The 20,444-nt window shown below is 45.2% G+C and overlaps 1 long non-coding RNA gene across 2 annotated transcripts; it reads left to right on the top strand.

Moving 5' to 3' along the window:
• The first annotated feature begins 563 nt into the window (after nt 1–563).
• On the top strand, nt 564–18,625 carry LOC121142648. 2 transcript variants are annotated; one of them, XR_005879675.1, is made up of 3 exons: nt 564–703; nt 18,098–18,202; nt 18,395–18,625. It is a non-coding gene; the product is annotated as an uncharacterized LOC121142648 (long non-coding RNA). The 2 variants fall into 2 exon arrangements; XR_005879676.1 differs by lacking the exon at nt 564–703 and adding an exon at nt 11,511–11,752.
• Nucleotides 18,626–20,444: the final 1,819 nt, after the last annotated feature.

Below are 20,444 nucleotides of genomic sequence, written 5' to 3'. Positions count from 1 at the left end.
ACTGTGATGGGCGTGGTTGCATGGCTCTCTTTCTCCCTGGGGGAGAAACGATGCTGGGATGGAGGGCTTAGTACAGTGTGGCTTCCACCCCCCCAACCCAAGCAATTGCTGATGGTTTGTATTTCCTCGCTTAGTTCTGGTCTTGACCCAATAAGGCAAGTGTTGTCAGTCCCGTTTTACATGGAAAGAAATGGGGCTTAGAAAGGACAAACAGGCATTCTGGATCTGTATGGCTAAGCAGAAGAGTGTGTGCTCCAGGCCTGGTTTTTGTTGTTGTTGCTTAGTACATAAATGCTACTTTAAAAACTAGTGTTTTAATTAATTGAGAGTTTCTTACAATAGAACGTGTTCTGACTATTCACTCCCCACTCCCTGTAACCCCTTCTGTATCCGCCCTCACTCCTTCACTCCCTCCCAGAAGTTTTGACCCAGTGTCCCTTGCTCTTGGCTGTTGTGTCACCCAGGACTGCCTCTGCTAGAAACAGCGACCATAGGCAAAGGCACCATTACTTCTTGTGCTGACTGCCTTTTCTAATTGTTTGCCCCCTTCAAGGCTGGTTGGACAGAAGATGGAATTTTGATGCTTAAGGAACCGCAGAAAGGAAGCCCTGGCTTCCCTCTCCATCTCTCCCTGTTTTAGGAAATGGGATGGAAGGAAAGCTGTGAAGTTCCTGCACAGCCACAGGAAGGGCGGTGTGACACGGTGAGTAGTCCGCTTGAGTTTGGCCACTGGAGAGACTTTGTTCCAATGCCCTTGCTTTTCTATCTGTGTTCACCTTGTCCGGGTCCCTCATCTGTCTAAACTTGTGGTTTCCTCATATGCAAGGCAGAGATAACGATAGCTCTGGACTCTCAGGGCTGTTGGGAAGAAGCTCAGTGAAATAGTAAGCACCTAGGAGGCGCTCAGTAAATGCCAGCTACTGTTTGTGTTACAACCAATCAATACCTGGCCTACCCCAGTGGGCCCAGGATTCCCAAGGTGTGTAGTGCTAGTGTGTTTGAGGGTGTCTAGTTAGCGTCTTTAGGGCTTTGAAGTATATATACGCACACATATATATGTATGCATATAGGATAAACTGTTTTCTTTTTCTCACAAAGGGCAGGCTCCAGACTTTGATAGTTGACATTTATAAACATGAATTGATTTTTCCAAGTTGGGAGACATTGGATCAGTTTTAATAATAACCATTTGGAAGTTTGCATTATCTTCTTGTGCCAAAAGTACTTATATAGTTTTGTGTGTGTGACCATGTGATGGCTCACACCAACTCTAACTCCAGTTCCAGGGGGTCTGATGCCTTCTTCTTACTTCCTTGAGCACCAGGCACAAGCAAGGCACACATACATGCATTTTAGGCAAAACACTCATACACGTAGAATTAAAAAAAATAAACAAAGAGGAAAGAATCTCCCGAGGATGAGGATATGACATTTGAAAATATTCCTCAGGTACCTTTATGTATGCTTCTGACCAAGGTGACAGCTTCTGTTTTAGGGGAGGACATCCTACCTAAATTATAGGACTAAACATGATGCGTTTTAAAAAAAAGTCAGGGTCTTTATACTGCGAGTGAGATGGTTCCTGCAACCCAAGGAAGCCTGATATTTCTAAAACAAGAACCCGTGAAGGCAAGCTATTCTTTATCACCTGTGTGTGGCTTATACAGGTCATGAATTATCTGCGGTCACGGTTTTATCACAGTTGGTTTTCCCTTCACACTTTTCATTTTGATCGCCTTCTACAAGGGATGTAACACCATTTATATATTTACCTGAGTCAGATTTATAAAGGTTGCTTGGTTACAAAGAATGCATCTCAAAGTCAAGTCGATAGGAATTCTGGATCATCTATGCCTTCAGGTTTCTCTCTTCTCTGTTTGCACATTTATTCTACAAATTTTTATTGAGCCCCTAACTCAGTCCAGTGGAGGAGACAGTTAGCTGAGCCGGAATCCTGCTACTTTATGGTCAAGGGGGACAATGATAGGTGCTTTGGGGCCGAGTAGGCAGGGCACCCCCTCCAGAGGCTTCTTTTTTTTGTTTTTTTGTTTTGGTTTTACGAGACAGGGTTTCTCTGTATTGTTTTGGAGGCTGTCAGTCCAGCCCGGCCTCGAACTCACAGAGACCCGCCTGCCTCTGCCTCCAGAGTGCTGGGATTAAAGGCGTGTGCCACCACTGCCAGGCTCCTCCAGAGGCTTCTTAGGGAAGCGATGTCTAAACTGGGAACTGAAAGGTAAGTTGGGGCTTGATCAGTTGCGGGGCCTGGGAGGGCATCAGAGGCAGGAAAGAAGTTCATGGTGGAAATGTGGCCTGGGAAGGGGTTATAGCTGGAGGAATGAGCACTGGTCAGGTTATGAAAACTTTTGGAAGGGTCATGCTAAGAAATTTATGTTTTGTTTTGAGGGCAAGAGCTTTGTAAAATGGAGAAACAACTCAGATTTACAGGTTAGAAAGACTCAGTGAGTTAAGAATTGACTCTCTGGCTGCATTTGGTAGCACACATCTTTTATTCTAGCACTTGGAGGCAGAAGCAGGCAGGTCTCTCAGTTTGAGGCCAGCTAGGGCTACATGGCAAGACCCTGCCTCAAAACCCTTAAAAAAGGCTTCTTGCCTAAATTTTTTCTTCTTTATTAAATTTTATTTTCCTTTTCTTTCTTTCTGCCTTTTTGTTTTGTTTTTGAATTTTCGAGACAGTATTTCTCTGTGTAACAATCCTAGCTGTTCTGGAACTTGCTCTGTAGACAAGGCTGGCCTGGAACTCACAGAGATCTGCCTGCCTCTGCCTCCTGAGCACTGGGATTAAAGGCGTGCACCACCACAGCCCTGCTGCTTTATTTTCATATATGTGTGTGTATACATGAGGGTGCCTGTACACACTAGAAGAGGGCATGGGGTGTTCTGGGGTTGGAATTACTGGATGTGGGTGCTGGGAATCAAACCCAGGTCCGCTGGAAGAGCAGCCAACGCTCTTAACCACTGAGCCATCTCTCCAGCCACTAGTCTTTTATTTTAGTATTTTCTCTTCCTCCTTTTGCTTCTCTTCCTGGCGCCCCCCCCGCCTGGAGACAAGGTCTCATTATACTACTGAGGTTGACTTTGAATTTGGTATTGTAGCCTCAAACTTGTAATCCTGTTGCTTCTGTCTCTCAAGTGTGAGGCTATCAGGTGAGTGCCACCATGCTTGGTGATCATCTTTGTGAGTAAATAATAATATCTGATTTATTGAACAGCCAGTAAAGGGGTCTAGGAGGCCTGATCCAATAACCCCACTGGGTACTTTTGAGGTGACCCATTTTCCTCCCTCCCTCCCTCCCTCCCTCCCTCCCTCCCTCCCTCCCTCCCTCCCTCCGTCTCTTCTTTCTTTTCTTATTGGTTTTTATTTTACTCCTGGATAAAGTTCTCGGAGCTCAACACAGGCTAAGCACACACTACAAACTGAGCTATAACCCAGGCCAAGATTTTTCAATTTTGACTTGATCTTTCTATTTTCAAAAAGCCATGTTTCATGAAATTCTCTCATATCCAAAGCCTGAGTGGAGGGGAATGTGTGACTCCTTTTTTTCTCTGTTTTCTGCTACTCATTTCCGGGACATTGCTGTGAGTTGTTCATCCAAACCTTACTCCCTGTGAGGAGGGGACCATTTGAATAGCAGCAGGGGAGTTCGGGAAGGAGGAACCACACGCCGAGATCGTTCATTAAGAAAATATATTTGGCATACTCAGACAATGGTTTGAGCAAGTTAAAAATAACTCCTCGTGAAAAATTAATAGGGAGTTATAAGTGAGTGTTTTAATACAAGAGCGGATTCTGCAGGGTTGATGGGTGACATCACAGATGGTGCAGGGTGTGTATAGAGCGCCATGAGGCCAGCAGGAGAGTTGGCCACATAGATGAGCTCACCTCTCCCTCAGAGCGGCAGGCAGCAGGCAGACAGAACGAGGAACTGGTTTTCGCTGGGGGTTTCTGAGCTAAATGACATTTCTTTTTTCCTTTCCCATCACCCTCTCCTCGTAGTGGGCATAAAAACCATAGTGAATTTTGCCTGGTTTCATGCAGTGAGGTTTATTGAATGTCAGGATTCATAAAAGTCTTTTCTGGCTCCTCTTCTTCATTCTTGGTAATAGGCCCTTAGCTGACTACTGGATCTGTTTCTTCAGTGTCTCCTGACCCATGGGCCAGCTCTCTCATTTTGCAGGCAGGTAGGAATTCTCTGCCTATCTTCCTCTTCCTCCCTTTTCACAGGCCCCTGTGGGCCTCCTCTGTGGGTCCAGTTAAGGGTTGCCTTGAGTGTCCTTTGCCATCAGTACAGCTGAATGGTAAGGAGAACACAGAATGAGGAGAAAAGGGATCAGCTGCATTTGCAAGCAAAGGGTCCTAAGACTGGGGGGACCAATATTTGTATTTTAAACCCAGATGATATTTAAAAAATGGTTCTGTAATTGCAACGAGGCCCTCTAGGCCGTGAATTAATGTGTCATAACTCACGCCCAAGCACTGCGCAAACATCCCGTGTGTGAATTATTGCACAATAAATTCATGCCCTGTTGTGTCTTACAGCTTAATTAGTACATGAAGCTACACGAGTTAGACGAACCCAAATGGGATTATGTCATGTGGTGCGTAGAAAAGCAGAATGTTGGGAGATATTTGAGCTTTTGCTGGGGGGAAGCATGGTAGATGACGTCCTTTGGGCATCAGTGAACGAGGTGTTTGGGCTGCAACAGGTGACACTCTTTGACATGCGGTTCTGAGACTTGGTTGGTTGGTTGAATAATGGATTCAGTAACTATTTAGTATGGCCACATGCTAGGCATTATTGAGGAAAAGCCCTTGTGACATGAAAAGTGGCCTCTGCCCTTGAAGAGCTTGCATTCTAATATAGAACATGATGAAAAATAGAGATTGAAAAGTGCTGGAAGTAGTATTCAAAGCATCTTGGGAATTCAGAGTAGAGGATGGTCATTTCTAGGTGGAATGGTGAGGGTGGGTGGGTGGACTCAGAGGAGATGCAGGAATGACATTTGAGTTGTCTGTCTTAAAGGGTTGATAAACCATACATGGGGGTTGTGGTGCTGGCCAGTGGATTCTAGGTAGAGAGAGTAATACTGGGAACAGCACAAGAAAGTAAAGTGTTGGGAGCACACTGAGCAGACTGTAGCTTTAGCCTTGGGTGACAGGCACAGTGACTCGGGGCCAGATCTTCCTTATAAGCACAAAGCATTTGGTCTTAAACTCACTACCATCCTGTAGTTCCTGGAATTGGTTCTTTTACTATACAGTGACCATATTCATGAACTTGAAGATTGGTCTTGTGTTTTCTTTGGTCCGTCTCCTTAGAAAGTGTATAATTGAGAGCCAGGTGTCCTGAGTTCTGGTCTTGTCTCTGCTGCCAACTAGCAATGTGACCATGCCAAACCACTCAGGTCCTTCAGTGAGTAGAGTCTTATTTTTTAACATGAGAGGGCAGAATGAACAGTTTTTAAGATCCTACTTCATTAAAACATTCTGGCATTTTCTCTGGCTCTTCTTTGTGTTGTTTTTGTCTTGTCAGCTTGCTTTGTTTTCTTTTCTCTGACTGATCTGCGGTCTTCTTCTTAACTAGTCTCTCTACTGTAGGCAGCCTGGTCCTGCAGCCTGTCAGCTCTTCACAAACGTCCATTGTTGGAATTTTAAGGATATCATACATAACACTCCCTCCTAATTTTGGAACCAACTGATAACCAAGACACAGGAGACAAATGGTTCTACCAGTGTTACAGGTGCAGCCACATTAGCTTGCTAGCCCTGGACCCTCAGATTAGACAGACTGACCCCAGTCACAAGTGATGCTGAGTACAATCTTCCTCATACCACAGAACTGGAGTCTTCTTTTGTTCATTGACTTCTGCCATGTTGGCAGTAGGCCAGCTTGCTCATGTCCTGCGAGTACACCAGCTCTCCAAACAAAGGCAGTAGCAAAAATCCTGAAACTGGAAGGCACAAACTGGGCATGCTCAAAGGTGTTTGACAAACTCACTGGTCTCAGAAGTCATGGACATGAGAGGGGCAGAGGGGCTGGCAGTATTTCTATGCCCAATGGGTTTCTTAACCTTCAGCTCCGGATATTACCTGGAAAGCTTGTCAAAGTGCAGAGTGTTGCAGTTGTTGCCTGTGGGAGAGAAGGCAGGCTTGTTAAGAGTTCAAGGTCATCATGATCTACACGGAGACCTTATCTTAAAACAAAAAATCAAACCCCAAACAAACAAGAAATCCAACAAAATGAAACAGACTGCTAACACTTTCAATTTTGGCAGGTCTGAATGGAGCACAAAATTTGCACTTTTACAACTTCCCAGGTGATACAGAGGCTGAACACTGCAGCCTGTCCACAAGTGAAAATGAAGTGAGGGAAACAAAATTTTCCTTCCACGATACCTTCAGTCAACACTACACCCAGATTAAGAACCATCACCTTCTGTGTCTTTGTGACTCCCCTGTCCCCACCCCCACATAGTATGTCCATCCCTGGTACTCCCTTTAACACCCAGCCAAGTGCTAGGCACATATGAAGCATTGAACTCAGCTTTTTTTTTTTTTTTTTTTTTTTTTTTTTTTTGGTTTTTCGAGACAGGGTTTCTCTGTATTGTTTTGGAGGCTGTCCTGGAACAGCTCTGTAGACCAGGCTGGCCTCAAACTCACAGAGATCCGCCTGCCTCTGCCTCCCGAGTGCTGGGATTAAAGGCTTGCGCCACCACCGCCTGGCTTGACCTCAGCTTTATGTATTTTCACAGTGCAGGAGTTTCCTTCCTTTAAGGCTAGCCTTATCTTGCTCCCCTAAAGTCAGTCATCCTTTAGGAGGCCTGTTCCACAGATAGCTGCTCTCCCGTCCTTCTGTCGTCTAGAACTGGACCACTGCTGTTCCCAGTTTTGCTTTTCTTCAGCCCTGTCTGGGTCCTGAGAACTATCCTGTCTGCCCATCCTAGTGGGATCTTGGTCTGAGCAAGTGCTAACTGTAGTCCTACCCCCTGACTTCCCTCAGCCTTGAGAACAGTGTAGCTCACTCAAAGAACAAGGGGTGATAATAACCCCCCTGGAGCAAGAGAATGCCAGGAGCAACCTCCTTAGGTGCCACTCTGCATTCCCATGGAATTCTGGGAGGGGCGAGAGATAGTGAGGTGGAGAGAAAGCTCAACCCTCTGCCGTTGCGGAATCTCTGAAGACCAGACCGACTCCAGCGTGGGCACAGTGGGCATCTTTCCTAGAGCTGTCATTGGCACAGAAGAGCCAGTGTTTTTCCTTTGTATTTAAATATATTTGCTGTGGGCAAGAAGACTTGGGAAGCTACTTTCTTACTCCCTGGGCAAGAAAATTTGGGAAGCTACTTTCTTACTCCCTGGGTTTCTGAAAGATTCCCATTAAGGGGCAGGTGACAGCCGGGTGATCATAGCAGGATTACCTAAATTCCTGCCAGATCTTGTAGATGCCTTTCTGAGAGACTGGTAGTAAAACCTTGTGAGAACCTCTACCGTTCTTTGTGGGGTGTTAATTCATACCCAATGGAGAGAGTGAGAGCCTGGTACTGAAGTTAGAAGAGCTAGTAACTATAAAGGGACTGAGACATCCTTTCTTTGAAAGGGGAAGGTGTGAGTTTGGCAAGAGGCACTTCCTTAAGGAGGGTGCCCGTGGAGCAATTTGGGAAGTAAAAAAGGGATAGGCAGATAGAAAAGACACAGGACAGTAATTCTAGGATACAGGGACCTGCGAAGCCATGGTCGAGTGAGACTCTTGTGAAGGATGCACTTTTCCACATTTGCTGTGCAATTTATGAGCCAGGTTTGTGTTGTGCATTGTGCCATGGAGGGAGATTTCTGAATCAGGAAGGTATGAGGCATGATTCTCATTGCTGTCTAGAGGATAGATAGACAGATGGAATTGGATAGATGGACTCTTCCTGGGAGACTGTTATGGAAACTGCTATAATCATTTAGATCCTCCCTCTTCTAGGGTATGATCCATGGGACAGTAGCACGGGCCTCACCCGGGAGCTCGTTAGGAATTGTAGAATCTTGGTCCATAATTCAGGCTCATGAATCAGAACCTGCATTTTTAACAAGCTCACTGAGTGACCCACATGCTCTTGAACCTCCGAAGAGCACCAGGCTGGAACGTCGGTGCGGTCACCAGGCCAGGGGTATGGACACTTGGTAGAAAGAGGGAAGGATCTGAGACCTGTGGACTTGAGAGCACAAGAGGAGGGTCTCAGGCTGGGAAAGTTGAATTGAGGAGGAAGGGAGGAGAGTAGGTTCTGGCTCACCTCCCTGTCTCCAGGCCTCCCACATCAGTCACTATGGTCTGGCACTCTGCCTGCCTTGAGAAAATGCCTGCTGTGCCCACGCTGGAGTCTGTCTGGTCCTCAGGGGCCTCCCTGGGGCAGGCATTGCATAGTTTGGGACTGTGGCCAATTTTGTTTCCCTTCTTTCATATGGATGGACTGAAAGGGACTAGGGAGGTCATATCAGTCATGCCCCCGCCTCAGGGTTGTACTGTCCCTTATTGAGTGAGTGACAATTTGATGATATTAATGATACCAATTGAGGCAGCTGTGGGGGTGGAGGGATGGAGGTAGGAGTTTTTAACTATCCGTAATGGCAACTCGAGTATTTTCAACTTTCCAAGGCTTTAAGGAGAGACCTGATGCCTGCTTGGTTAAAGGGTTATACAGTGGCAGGGGTCAAATTAATGCTTTTAAAAAGTCCTTGTGATGATTTTTAATGGGATAATGACAAATGTATAAGGCATGGAATTCCAGAGACCTGGAGGCACAGTTAATGGGGGAGATGTTTCCAGGTGGGCATTTGAGAACTTTTCTTAAGCTTTTGAGAATTTTATATACTTTATTTACAGTAAGAATGAATGACAAGGGAAATGTGTTGAAACTGAACATAATGAATGTTTTTCAGTGTTAATAGGGACAATTAAGGAAAGAGGGAAAGCGAAGCCACGCATGTTGTGGGTGTACTAGTTTGGTCTGGAAGGCTTCAGAAGGGCCCTCACTCACCCTGGAATCGAAATGCGCAAAGTGAACTATCAAAATCTTCCTTTGGGGCTGGGAAAATGGCACATGCGGTAGTCATGAGGCCCTGAGTTTGGAGTTCAAGAACAGAACACACAACAGAAGCCCAGTGTAGCGTGTGCACCTGTAACTGCAGTGCTGAGGTATCAGAGACAGGAAGATCCCTGGGACCTGCTGGCCACAGTCTAGTCCAGTCAGTGAGCTCCAGGTTTAGTGAGAGACCCTACTGCAAGACATGGGGTGGGGAGTGACTGAAGAAGATACCGGGCATTGACCTCTGGTCTTCACATGTGTGTACACATTTACCAACATGTACAGATACATACAACATAAAAGAATAATTTAAAAAAACTTTCTTTGACCCTAGGCATGTTGGTTCATGTAATCCCAGCGTTTGGAGTCTGGGGCAGAAGGATCACAAGTTTGAAGCCAGGCTGATCCCATCTCCAAACAACAAAAACAGTCTTTCCTGCTTCATGAACTCTCCAGCCCACTCCAAGATATATGGTGTTTTAAGGGCATGTGGACAACACAAGAAAGGAAATAAACACCTCTAAGTGTGGAAACCTTGGCTTAAAATTTCAGAACTGGACTCGTGTTTAAGAGATTAGGGACTGGAGAGATGGCTCAGCGGTTAAGAGCAGTGGCTGCTCTTCCAGGGGTCCTGAGTTCAATTCCCAGCAACCACATGGTGGCTCACAACCATCTGTAATGAAATCTGGTGCCCTCTTCTGGCCTGCAGGGATACATGCAGACAGAACACTATATACATAATAAAGAAATAAATCTTAAAAAAAGAAAGAGATAAATTGAGCAGTGGTGGTGCACACCTTTGATCCCAGCACTCAGGAGGCAGAGGCAGGCAGATCTCTGTGAATTCGAGGCCAGCCTGGTTTACAAAGCTATACAGAGAAACCCTGTCTCTGGAAAAAAAGAAAATATAAAGAATGGAGACAGGGAAGATGGTTCAGTGGGAAGAGCATTTGTTTGCAGAGGTCTTGGGTTCAGTTCCCAGCATCCATATGGTGGCTCACAACCATCCATAAATGAGATCTGGTGCCTTCTTCTGGCCTGCAGGGATACATGGGGACAGAACACTATACATAACAAATGCATCTAGAGAGAGAGAGAGAGAGAGAGACTCAGTTGTATTTTGGACTCAAATAACTTCTTGGGTTTCCACACTCTTTTTGCTTTTCATGTGTCTGCTTAGTCTCATCAGAGGGTTTTTAGAATGCCTAAGAGGCCGGCTCTTTTCCATGTGGCTTCTTTATATCTCTGATGCCGAATACAATGATAACAGTAATCACTGTGGTTCACTGAATACTCTGTGTTATATGTCATTCCAAAAGCTCTGCATAATGAGCATGAACTAATGAGCTAAGGCAACTGTTCTGTGAGGTAAGTATAGTTATCGCTACTTCACAGAGGTTGAGACTAAGGCTCTGAGAGTGTAAGCAAGACTGGAAACCATCACTTGTACTCCATGTGAGCAAAGCTCACATTGCTGGCCTCTGAGCTAAAAATTGGCACAGAAGAGCCTCTCGGCACCGGATAGTTGATCACCAAAGAGCACTGGTATATTAAAAGATTGTGTGCCATTCCAAATAGTGAATAATGAAAAATTTTTTGTTTGTTTTTTGGCATGTAGTCAGAGATACAGTGATACATGCAAACTTATACTCAGACATTCTCTCACCTTCACTGTGCCCCACCCTGGAGTCAGTAACCTAGGAAGGGGGAGGGGCAGGGGATAAAGCCGCTCACTGGAAGTCATCTATGTATCGATGCAGTGTAGACATGCATGCTTGCATTTGACTGGAAATGTGTACCAGGAGTCGGTTGTGCTTTTCTCAGTAGGTCTATAAACAAGGATATGTTTGCTGGACTTTTGTGTATGGCGTGTGTACAAATCCTGAATGAGTTAAACCAGCTACAGGGAACTGGCTCCCTTCCACCTCTGGTCTTGGCTGATGTGTTTGTACCAAACCCTGATATTTATTTTTCATCGCCTCTCAAGGGAACCTCGATGAGTTTTCTTTCTGGGAAGTTTATGGCTAAGATGCTGGGCTGCTTTGGGGCCCCTATAAATCTGCTCTAATCAGAGGAGGTCTGCAGAGGAAGAGAAACAGCAGCCAAGAGCCAGCGCCTTCTTGTCCTCTGCTTGCTAACCCTTGTCTGTGCACCGCTCGCTCTCCTGGGGCCCATGTGAAGGTGCTCAAAGAAACGACCTCATTTCCTTCTCTGGGCCCCACCCACGCGGGAGGCTGCATTTTGGTTATTCCAGAAAAGGAGAAATTGAGACTATATTAATTAAGAGATCTAGACTTGAGACTGAGAAGTTGATTGTTTAAACACTGGTTTGTTTCATTAAAAAAAAAAACAGCTTGGGCTTCTGCAGAAACAGGGTGAAGAGGAGCTGAATGTCAGTGCACTTCCCTAGGAACCTTGCAAAAAGGTTGTCTGAGATGCTCCTGGAAGCAGGGTGCTGGATGACCTAGACTTTATCAGAAGGTAGACCTAGCAGAGGGAGATTGCTTTTATGACTGATCTTTATGACAAACTTTACACTTCACATTTAACAGCACCTTCTGTCCTGGGCATGAGGAAATATAGATATTTATTGACATAGGATGTCAGAAGATCAAGGAAAATTGACTCTGGAGAAGGAAGGAGGAGGGGTTTATCTCTTTGCTCAGGTATGCAAATTACCCAACTTAATTTGTGTAGCATATGTTTTTCTGTGCTTGGTGCTTTTCTCAGTAATGAGATTAAGAAATCATTTCATTGTTAATAAAGAACTCAGTGGGGGGGAGGAGAGACATGTTCATGGGGGCTTAATGGGCACCCTGCCCTGTCTGAACCCTGCATATTCCAGAAATGAGACCTGATCCAAGACAGGTAGGGACAGTGGGACAAGAACATAGACTTGGGTCTTTTTCCGTACCTGTTCTCTCCAAAGCCCACACCCGTTCTTGCAGCTTAGCTTGAGCCTTATGGGGTTTTCATTTCATGATAAGTTCAATGTCAAATGGTGCGTCCGAATCCAGAGCTCTTTCCTGGTAGCTGTGTCTCTCCCCTGGAATGGCCTCTTTCAGCCTCCTGGAACCTCACCACTGTGGCTGCCTTGCTCAAGCTCAGCCAGAGAAAGCCCTCTTTTTTTCCTTTTGAATTCCTGAAGTCCTTGTCTGTGGCAGCCTTGCTGTACCTGGGCTATTTATTTATTTGTTTTAGCAGTTCTAGGAATCTGTGTGTGCTGGGCAAGCACTGTTCTCTCAGCTGGAGCCCTGGCCCTTGTTTATTTTTATGTTCTCTACATAGTGCTTACTCAGAGCTGGAGAATTAAGTAAGTTTACTGAGTGGTGTACAGTTAGTTGTAGGGAAAGGCAGGTTTGGAGGCAGGTGGGGTGTTGTGACTCTGCTAATAACATCTGGACAGGATACCAGGAATTTTTTTTATTATGGTAGGTTTATTCCATTATATCTTATTAATCATTGGCTTTTGCTTTTGTTCAAATATGGAGCTTTTTCTAATAGGAGAAAATAAACCAGGGAACAAACAACCAAATAATTACAAATTGTGACAAATATCTGACCACAATAGATAAATCTTGTACCAGAAAGTAATAGGAAGCTGTCTTAAGGAGGTGGGGAGAGACTTTTCTGGACACTGTAATACATTTATCCATTTGTGATTTGGATAACAATGTGAAATCAATAGTAGGATAAGAATAACAGCCTCTCCACCAGGGGGCGTGTTGCCACCTCAACCTTGGTTTGGCTCCTTCCTTGATCCAGCCTCCAGCCTGTTTTGTTGTCTGCTTTGGGAAGAGTGGAAGTCAGGACCCTCCCCTTGCCTCAGGATGGACCCTGCCCCCTTTTCTTTAGCCTAGATGTTAGCGAGCAAAACAGGTGTTAAGAGCTTTGATCTTGCTAGAGACCTGGAGACAGATCAAGGTAGAGGCCTCTGAAATAATGCTCCCCCCCCATGTGAGAAGCAGGGGAGAGATGAGACATAGGCAAAGAGTGGGAAAGATGTCTCCTGCATGACTCTAGCGACCCCCCCTGGACATTCCTAGATCTCTGTTGCACTTAGAGACAGTGAGATTGTGAGAAGCGTCCAATCTACCAATTTCCCAGCAGCTTCATGTTTTTCCATTCTTGAGGCTTACCTCTGACCACTGTCTTACTTCTGTCCTCTTGGTGCAAGTGATGGCAACATTAGCTCTTGTCTCCTCCAGAGGACAGATACCACCCTTAGCCCTTGTTGCCCGCTGAGGTAATCCACTTTGGCTTTTAGCTCAGGTTAATAGTTCTTCTCACAGAGGATGTGGACACTTTGTATCACTGAGTGTGTATTATTCCAGTTAGAGCAAAGTTGCTTAACTGGAGCCGTAGTCCTCATTTCTCTTCATCCAACTTCCTCTTTGGGACCAGCTTCTCTCAAGAGTTGACCTTAATAAGGAAAGAGGCTGTTTCTCTGTTAAAGGAAACCCTATCTCTTTACACCACAGTCCAGACATCAAGGACCGGCACAGCCAGTTTTGAAGAGGTGTTTGTTGTAGGAGATAGAAGGATAATTGTTTCAATAGGGGCACAGGCAGGACAGACATCTGATGGACAGCGATGGACAAGCACCTGAGTGTGCTTACTGAACCTTTAAAGTCAGACAGACAAATCCTTGTCTAAGCTGAGCCACACGTTGCACCTAAAATCAGAAGCACACAGGAGCAGTTGCATTCCTTCTATCTGCACTTGAGCCGGAAGCTGAGATTAGGACTGGTTTTGACCCTTCTTAGGGAGCTTTATGCTGTGCGTGCAAGTTACTTAGTATACAATAGAGAGTAACATTGTTGGTGCTGAAGAGATGGCTCAGGGCACAACAGTGCTTGCTGTGCAAGCATGAGGACCTGAGTTTGGATGCCAGAAACCCAGGTAAAAAGGCCAGGTGTGGCCTTATGCACTCCCGTTTCCCAATACAGATACTGCTTTGCTATCTGTGGATGATGAGATGGGAAAGTTGCTGGGCAGCCTGACGCCAGGTTCAGGAAGAGATCCTGTCTTAAAAGAATGAGGTGGGGAGTTATAGATAGGATACCTGACATCCTCATTTTACTCTTCTGCAAGCATTCTCACAAGCTTTCACATCTACACACACACACACACACACACACACACACACACACACACACACTGAGTAACAAATGAAAAGAAATAAAAAGTAAAATAACATTGCTTGAAAGAGGGAAAAAAAAGCAAAGTAAGACCATACAGAGTCAGGGGGATGGTTCAGCTGTCTGTCAAGTACAAGAAGTCCAGATTCAATAGGGGACAAGCCTAGGCACTTCTGAGATGCACTAACATCCTTGTTCCTTTGGTAAAAGTCAGCTCTGGGTCTATCTCCTTGTGGGAGCAATGCATTCTGGTTTTTGTCTCAGGTAGGTAGGATGGGCCAGGGCAACTTCTGGTGCCAAGGTTGGCACTGATGTGGTGAATATGGCCGACTCTCCCAAGATCGTATGCTCAGGAGATGGAAGAAGGAGGAGGAAGAGAGGATGGGCACTAGAGAGAGAAATTACCCTCTCTGGGTTCCTCGGAAAGAGGATGGCATGGTGCAGGGAAGAATTTAGGAAAACTCACTGTCTGTGCTGATTTCCTTTTCACGCCTTATCCTTTCCCAACTGTTTCCAACTTGCAGGAGTACTAGTAAAGTCCCTGATTAAAACAAACAAACAAACAACTATTTATTTTCATTTCATTTGTGCAGATGTTTGTAGGGGAGAGCTCACATACCTGAGATACTGGCCACGCCTGTTTGGGACAGAGGGACATGTGAAAGGCAAGAGATATATAGGAGAAAATGAAAGTAAAAGCTCTCTTGGATTCTGGCCTCTGTTCAGAGACCATAGAGCGCTGACCTGGCTTTTCGTGTAAGTGATTGCTCTAAATAAATATCTAGACCCCCTTTCCAATGTTAGTTGTGTGGATCTGTTTAATCTTCAGTTGTTTAAGTGCACCATGTGCACGCAGTGCCTGAGGAGGCCAGAAGAGGGAGTAAGATCCCCTAGAACTGGAGTTACGGGAGTTGTCAACTGCTGTGTTGGTGCTGGGAACAGAATTCCAGTCCTTCGAAAGAGCGGCTGCTGACCTGTTTCTCCAGCATCTTCTTTATTCCACATCTGTTGGGGAAGTCCTGTGTATATGTCAATAAAGCACTGTCTGGCCAATAGGAATCTAGATAGGTGGGGCTAGGAATCCAGGAGGATTCTGGGAAGGAGAAACATGAGAGAGTCGAGATGTAACCACCATGGGGTAGGAAGCCTGGAACTGTTCTCTGGTAAGAGAAATACTTAGATTAACAATTATGGGGTGAGTACTTAAGTCAGAGCTAGCCAGTAAGAAACAAGCAAGGCCAACAGCTTCATAATTAATATAGTCTCCTATGTGTTTATTTGGGACTCATGCGGCTCTGGAACCAGGCGGCTCTGGAACCAGGCTGGCGGGCTTCTCTTTACACACATCTTACAGGTTTACCTTGTCAGGCTAGCGTTGAGTGTCCACTCTGCAGTGTGTCTCCTTGGGCACCTTGGTGGTCCACAAGTGTCAAAGCAGTGTCTCTGTCGTCCTTCCCTACTGGCCCACACTGCCACCTCTCTCTGATCTCCCCCTCATCAGGCTGGTTTTTTTTCTGGGGAACTGGAGAACATGCCCTCCATGATTTACTCACTCAGTTTTGGCTGATTTGCTTTTGTAATTCTTATCCTACAAATGCTCTGGCCCCCTCCTGCTTGTCCTCTAAACCCCCCACCCATCACCTACTAGGCTCTCCTTGCCTTCTTTTTTTCTCTTTTTTTTATTAGTTTATTTTTTACATTTCATCTCCTTACCTTCTTTCATTCTCACTTGCATTTCTTTTCTGAGCCTTTGTCAATGATTTTGAAGAAGTACAAAGGAAGGATTTTGGAGACAATGCAAGTGAGAGGAAGGAGATTAGTTACAGCAGAAGTCATGGTGGTTAGGCTCAGGAAGGACTTTCATGGGTGGTCTGAGATGCTGAGGTGAAGGGGCCTGAAGTTTTAAATAAGATGTGGTTAAATTGAGGGGTCAGAGCAAAAGGAATTCCTTGGTTTTATAGAGCAGTGCTTTGGCTTTTTCATCCCACTCTTGCTTCTTCTTTTTCTTGGTTTGTGGGTTTATGATATAGTGGATAATCTGTAAGGAGGCAGACAGGACAAAGTAATGCCTAGCCTCCATGGAAGTTACCTTCCAGGGTTACATTATTCCTTAGACAGAGACTTAGCATCCCGGCTTTACTTCATTGATAATTGGAAGTTGAATGGTTACAGAAACATGGAGATGTCTGGTGAGTGGGTTCCTAATTTTCAATTGTCTGGAGAGAGAGAGAGAGAGAGAGAGAGAGAGAGAGAGAGAGAGAGAGAGAGAGAGAGAGAGATGTGTAGATGTTAGTTGACCTTGGTATCTTCCCCCAAACTCTCCACCTTATATGAGGCAGGGTCTGTCTGTCTCTGAACCTGGAACTCACAACCCAGTTCTGCTAGACTGGTTGGCCAGCAAGCCTTAAGGGAACCTTATATCTTTGCTTCCCTAGAGCTGGGGTTGCAGGTGCACACCAGGGCATCTAGCATATTCCTCAGATGATGGAGATCTGAATTCAAGGCCTTATGGTTGTGTGAAAAGCACTACTCCAACTAAGCCATTTCCCAAATTCCTGTTTACCCAATTCTAACAGACCAAGGATAACCATGATGTTGAAAATATTGGCACCTGCTATTTACTGAGTAGTCCAGGTAAAGTATTCTACCTTATAGAATTCTACAGGAGATCTGAAGAATAGGGTGTTATCCTCTTACTGAGGAGGGTCTGAAGCTTAGAGAAGTGAAGTTCTAGTTCTACCTTCTCAGCACAGCCATGGACAGGGTTTGTTTGGGTCAATATAATCTCTCTGTCTGTCTGTCTGTCTGTCTGTCTCTGTCTCTCTCTGTCTCTCTGTCTCTCTGTCTCTCTCTCTCTGTCTCCAGGGTTTCTGTATATAACCCCAGCTGTCATGGAACTAGTTATATAGACCTAAGACTAGGCTGGTCTCGAATTCAAAGAGATCCACCTGCCTCGGCCTCTGCCTCCCAAGTGCTGGGATTACATGTGTGCACCACCACAGTCTACGTATGTATGTATGTATGTATGTATGTATGTATGTATGTATGTATGTATTAGAATAGCATTGAAAGGCAAACTAGGGCAGAGAACACAGCTGTTTTTCTTGGCAGTGGTAGGAAGATGGCTGGAACCTTTCGAGTAAAGCAAAGGCTCTTTCTAGGCTGGGAGCACTGTGACAGCTCTGTGAAGCTTGTCATGGGATCCTTGGGTTTAGTGAAGTGAATGTCCCCAGCCAGTTTAGGATGTGAGGTTTGTGAGATCTCTGGCTAACCCATGATCACCACCTAGCCTCCTCTACACCAGCCTCGCAAAGGTGATGACTGTGGGGACTTATTGGTGGAAGACTCGTCATATACTTTCTGGATTATTTGTGGCAAAATTTGAATTCTAGATTGGATCAGTTCAGTGGCACTACTCCTACCTAAACTGATTTTTCTTGCTTGGTCCTTGTTCTACTACCCTGAAGAGATGGGATCTTTTGATATTTATTTGAATTAAAGAGGAAGGATAAGTTAAATTTGTTATGAAATGTCAGGTAGTGCTTCCTGGAGTCTGCAGTAACTGAAAAGGCAGTCATGCATGATCCTAATTAATTACCCCAATTTCAGAGAACCTAAATGTCACTTCAGCTTGGAATGGATCTTGGAGCAGGAGGATATAGCTTGTGCTCTTGAACTTCACAACCTTTCAGACCAAATAGAATTGTCTCAGGCTAATGAGAGATGGATTCTATCTGGTCTCCCCAGTTCACGTTTGAGCATATTATTACAAAAACATAACAAAACAAACCCCTGCAACATGCATGTGTGCTATTTTTTCTGGTTAAATTGATTTGTTGAGTTCTTTTTAACTGACATGTTTGTGCACAGGTGTCCATGAAAACTAGCCTGGGTCTAAGGAATCTCACCCTCAAGCTCCAGGATTTGCAGCCTCCACCTGAAGAGCTGAGGAAGAAGCTTTTGCAGCTGGTGAAGGTGACAGAATTAAGCTGCTTTATAGACCTGAGAGAACTTAAGTGAGGGGAGGATGTGGAAGCGGGGAGGTTGGAATAAGCAGGCAGCGGCATGGGATGCTCCTTGGTACTGGCTCCTTGGCAACGGTTACTTAGCAACCTGCGTTCACCTCTCTTGACTGCCTTCTCCCTCCTTCTTTCCTCCCACCCCCAGTCTCCCTCCCATTGCTGCTGCAAGAAGCTAGAGAGCTTGGAGTGAATGACAATTTGGAGAAACAGCCGCAGTCTGAAGATCTAAGAGGCTCTAAAGAAGATGGATAAGAAAATCGATGCATAATAAAAGCTGCAGGCAAAGCCACCTTGACACAGGGCCGGTAGCTTTCTCTTGCTGCCCTTAGTCCCCCCAGGTTCAGGCCTGTGTCTTAACTACCTTCCTCTTTTTTCACCTACCTTTTACTGTGTGTGTGTGTGTGTGTGTGTGTGTGTGTGTGTGTGTGTGTGTGTATAGGGTATGCGAGTGTGTATGTGTGTATGGGGCATGTGATCGTGTGATCCTGTGTGTGTATGTGTATAGGGTGTGTGTGTGTGTGTATGCGTGTGATCGTGTGTGTGTGTGTGTGTGTGTGTGTGTGTGTGTGTGTGTGTGAGAGAGAGAGAGAGTGAGTGTGTCTGTATATGGTGAGTGGTGTTTGCCTTTGGAATGGAAAAGGAAGGAACCTCTGGACATGTGTATGAGATGTATGCGGGGTGCTAGGATGAACGAGGGGAGAAGGGCAAGGCAAGGAGGATTATGGAAGGCACTTGGAACAGGGGTTAAATTACACCATAAAGTAGTATCTTTAATAAAAACAACAAAAACCCTAACAATGGATATAGGAAGACATGATATAAATTGTGTAAGTTATCTTCTCTGCAGCAAATAAAAAAATAAGCGTAAGCAACCCTCCTGAAAGGGGAGGGCTGGAGTATGGCTTAGATAAATGAGACATTGTACATGCAATTACCTTCTACTGACACACAGTAGGGATATATAAGTAGTACTTTCCTTGCTTCCTTAGAAGCTGGAATGGAGAGAAGGGTCTTTTAGACGTTGTTGCTGGCCTGAGAATCCGTGGACCAATTCTATGACTGTTAATTTTTTTAAATTCTCATTTACACAGGCAGGAAGTGATTTCTGCTATCAAACTTCACCCCATTTTGTTGAAATGAAGACATTTAAGCAATTTTCTAGCCATCATTCCTTAGTGTCCTGGAGTACTAGTTAGGAGGACATCCTTCCTATCTCTGATTCAAGGTTTAAGTTTTTTACACAGCCAGTGAATAGAAGCCCAAGTGAGGTCAGACAGTTCCTTTGACAGTTCCACTGACACAGTTGTGAAAGGTTTTCATAGGTAGGCAGTTGCTGCAGAGTTTGAAGTTCTGCCTTCTGGTACGGAGGGGAAGGATCATGGGATAGACAGGGCAGTGAACTCTTGCCAGTCCCGGCCTGTTGGGAACAGTGCTGTTTCAGGGAGCTGTGTGATCCTGGGTTACAGCGCTGAGTGGTGGGGGTTTGGGCTTGGAGGAAAGCACTACTTCCATTGGTTTGTGTGCTAAAGTCCCTTCTACTTTGTGCCTTCTGCTTTCTCTCAAGCAGAGCACATGTTGTTTGGCAAGGCATCTCTTTCCTGTCATTCAAAGCATGCCATAAGCTCCTTTGTTTAAACCATGCCTTTCTAGAGCAGGGGAGAGCCAGTGTCTTCCTGGGTCTCATCCTGACTGGGGTCAGATCTGCACCCCCCCATTGCCAACCCCTCCCCACTCTACTAGGTCAGGTTCCACCCTTCCCTCTCCTTTTGCAGTTATCTTGGTCTCCATTCTTCATAATACTTCTGACTTTGATGGGATAGTATTATTTAATATCTCAGCCTATAACCTGATTTCCCCGTTTGTTCTTTTGTCCCTTATTTATTATATCGTAGTGATGACATTATGAGACTTTGAAGTATAGGAAGACTGTGTGTAATTTCTCTGTGTGATTCCCAGCCTACTGTGTGCAGACAGACAAGGGAAGAAAAGTGTGTGATTGTGCCCTTAAATCCAGGTGCCTCTTCTATCAAAAGCCGCATCCCACAGTCCCGTCTTTGTGGTCTTCTCCCATCCCTGCCCACCCCTCCCCTCCCCGGCTTACCCACTCCATTTTTCATAATTCTGGAACTCAGACTCTTTTTATGCTTAATTCCAAACATAAAACACTCAAAATATTGTTGAGGGGGAGGAGGAGT

This window comes from Mesocricetus auratus, unplaced genomic scaffold (assembly GCF_017639785.1).
Source record: "Mesocricetus auratus isolate SY011 unplaced genomic scaffold, BCM_Maur_2.0 Super-Scaffold_100010, whole genome shotgun sequence".
NCBI classification, from domain to species: Eukaryota; Metazoa; Chordata; class Mammalia; order Rodentia; family Cricetidae; genus Mesocricetus; species Mesocricetus auratus.
Note: the sequence above shows the minus strand (reverse complement) of the source record. Positions and strands in the feature narration are given on the sequence as shown.